Here is a 2891-nt window from a genome sequence, read left to right as displayed (position 1 = left end):
TATAATCCGAACCGTGAGATTTGTGATCCGTTGCACCCCTACTCTCTTGACTTGTTATTTGAAGAAAAAATACAGTATCTTTTATTCGGGCTAGTTAAATTCATTTTTGGGCTACCAAAAATCTGAGGAATACCTGGCCGAAGGTCTACCAGAGATTTTTAAATTTTGCGAGCCCTGATTTGGTAGACATCGCCCAACCCTAATAAGCATATTGTAATACAAAAACCACAAAAAGAAAAAGGTACCAAGTCTATGACTAGATTTCACAATAGCGGAACTAGTAATAACCAAAGCTAAAAAATAAATCTGGCCACATGATGAAATAAAAAAAAAAAATTTTTATTACTGCCCAAAGAAACCACCAAAATCATACCAGCCTTTTTTCATTTCTTAAAACTAATTGCACATGAGAGTTTGTGTGTTCCATGACTAATGATGCACCAAAATTCATTTTTTACAGAAACAAGAGTTCTCAATTAGCTGGAATCTGTATCTGTATTTAAACAATTATAATATGTAATTAAACAGATTAAAAAAATAAACAATTAATAGTAAAGTTCTTCAGCAATGAGTCACCTCTCAATATATATTTTTTTTTTTTACAAATGTCTACTCTAAAATAATAAAGTACTCAAACGGTCAGCGATTTCGGCCCTTGAAAACAATTAAACTGTAAACGAAAACAGTAGTTTTTTTTTTTTGCCGTTTCAGATAAAAAGTTTCAGTTGCATCACTAGTAACCCATGACTGGCAAGACAACCAAAAAAAACTATACTCTAGCATGTTCACCTTCTTTGCATGAAGATGTTCTTCCATTGAATATCATTAGTTTTAGCCTAGGAGGCTGGTTAAGAGTTTGCTTGTTTAAGCACATAGATAACAATTTTTGATCTTCCATTCAGACTAATGAATGCAAAGCACCATGACCCTCAACATAAGCGGTTATGACTGTAAATCTGAAAATTGGGACCATACCGTGAAAGGATGGTCCTGCTGTTATTCTCTCTATATGCTAGACGTGGCATAACTGCTGAAATGCAATCTAACACACGCTTGTCTATACAATTATTGTGTTTAAAGAATCCGCCACAGTGAGACGCGTGACCATAAAATTTCCAATCATGATAAAATCAGACGTTGACCTAAATTCACAAAGCCTCATATACCACCTTGAGACTTTATATAACAGACTTTCACAAACAGGTACATCTTCACTGCTCTTAACAGAGGGCATGAGGAACTAATTGACAGTAAGCTATACATTAAAGAAAAGGGAAGTGAATGCTTTTGAGTCTCAACTGGATGTAATTGCTGCACAAGGGGTTTAATTCATACCAATGATTCATGAATGGATTAAACAATTTAGTGCTAAAACTAAACCATTAGTTCTAAAGCAGAAGTTAAAAAATTGTCAAGCATGGACGTACCGCACAGAGACAAACCGCTTCCTGAGACAATTACGCTGATATGAATGGAGGATAGCAAGAGCTTTGTGCATCACGCACTGACACTCCATTCACAGCGAGATTAATCGTGCATTACATCTCCAAACCTCAAATTAAAAGTGCGCCACAAACCCGCCCGCCTTTACACTCACCAAGGGTCAAACTCGTGAATGATGCTCTCGAAGCGAATAACTGCGAAAAGTCGCGAGCTGAACCCTGCCAACCAGGCCAGAAAGAGAATGGTGAACGACAGCAAAGACTGCCATCCCGCCGGCTGCGTCAGTCCCCCGGACAGGCCTCCTCCGCTGCCGCCGCATCCAGCCGGGGAGCTGGGTCGTCCGTTGCCCGAGACCGAACCTCCGGCGTTGGAGCTGGCTTTGTGCTTACAGTCGGAGGCGGTGTGGTGCTCCGCCATGTTCTGGAGGATTTGGTTAGAAGAGCACTTCCCACCGCCACGCACCCCTCTTTCCACCAACCCACTCCCTCCTCGGCGCCAATATTTCTGCACAACCAGGCCTTTGCTCCAACTGCAGGTGTTTGGCGTTGCGTTTGAACAATCTGGATTTATTTGCAGTAGATTCCGCGTCTCAGTGGCATGCTAACCGGCTTGCACACGAGATCCACTGTAGGAGAGGGGGAAAATAGGGCGGTTCTGCTCCATACAGCAGGAAGAATCGTTCAGCCTCTCATAGCGAGACAGGTAGAACAAGGCGGGTCATACTTCAGCCAATCCGCTGCAAGGAAACTACTGACAGAAGCCGTGGATCAGCCAATGAGAGCACGCACAGCCTCGAACGTTGACGAACACAAACGGATAAACGTTGACAGGAGGTTGGCCAATCGTGACTCTGGATTTCAATAACGGACACTCGTTTGAGCCAATCAGCATGAAGAACCGTCGCGGCGCTGTACGCGATACACCAATGAAATAAATGAATTTTGCAACGAAAAAAATGCTGCCTTCACAGAGGCCACTACGCAAACGAAATTTTCATGCGGATGTGAAGCCATAATAAATCATCAAAAACATTGTGGGCTTATTTTAGAAGCTGCGGTTGTTTATTTATCTTGCGAGAGTTGGCAACAGTGGACATGAAGATTATGCCTGAAATGTATTGCGTTGTATGTCGAAAAGGGCGCATGTTTCACTCAAAAATGCCATTTACTCCGCCTCATGTCGTTCCTTCGGAGATTTTAGGCGCAATGACTGCCTTGGTGAGCAGTCAATTCATTATAAGAATAAAGATGCAATGCAATCAGAGAAAATGACCACTTTTTTGTTTCACGGATGAAAGTTACAAGGGTTTGAAACGATATCAGGATGACTAAATAAAGCTCAAATGTTTGGCATGCTTTGCATATGTCTGTGTTTGTCATGGCAGCTATTTGGACACAATATGAACAAATATTGCGCAATGATCCTTGAAGAAACTGTGAAGCTGCAGC

At 41.6% G+C, this 2891-nt stretch overlaps 1 pseudogene; it reads right to left on the bottom strand.

The window, feature by feature from the left end:
* Window positions 1-1419: 1419 nt before the first annotated feature.
* LOC107600555 (dolichyl-diphosphooligosaccharide--protein glycosyltransferase subunit STT3B pseudogene) lies at window positions 1420-2152 on the bottom strand (annotated as a pseudogene).
* Between the last annotated feature and the right edge of the window lie 739 nt (window positions 2153-2891).

Source organism: Sinocyclocheilus grahami, unplaced genomic scaffold (genome assembly GCF_001515645.1).
Source record: "Sinocyclocheilus grahami isolate Dianchi unplaced genomic scaffold, SAMN03320097.WGS_v1.1 scaffold285.1, whole genome shotgun sequence".
Lineage (NCBI taxonomy): Eukaryota > Metazoa > Chordata > Actinopteri > Cypriniformes > Cyprinidae > Sinocyclocheilus > Sinocyclocheilus grahami.
The sequence above is the reverse complement of the archived record's forward strand: the minus strand, read 5'-3'. Positions and strand labels throughout refer to the sequence as shown.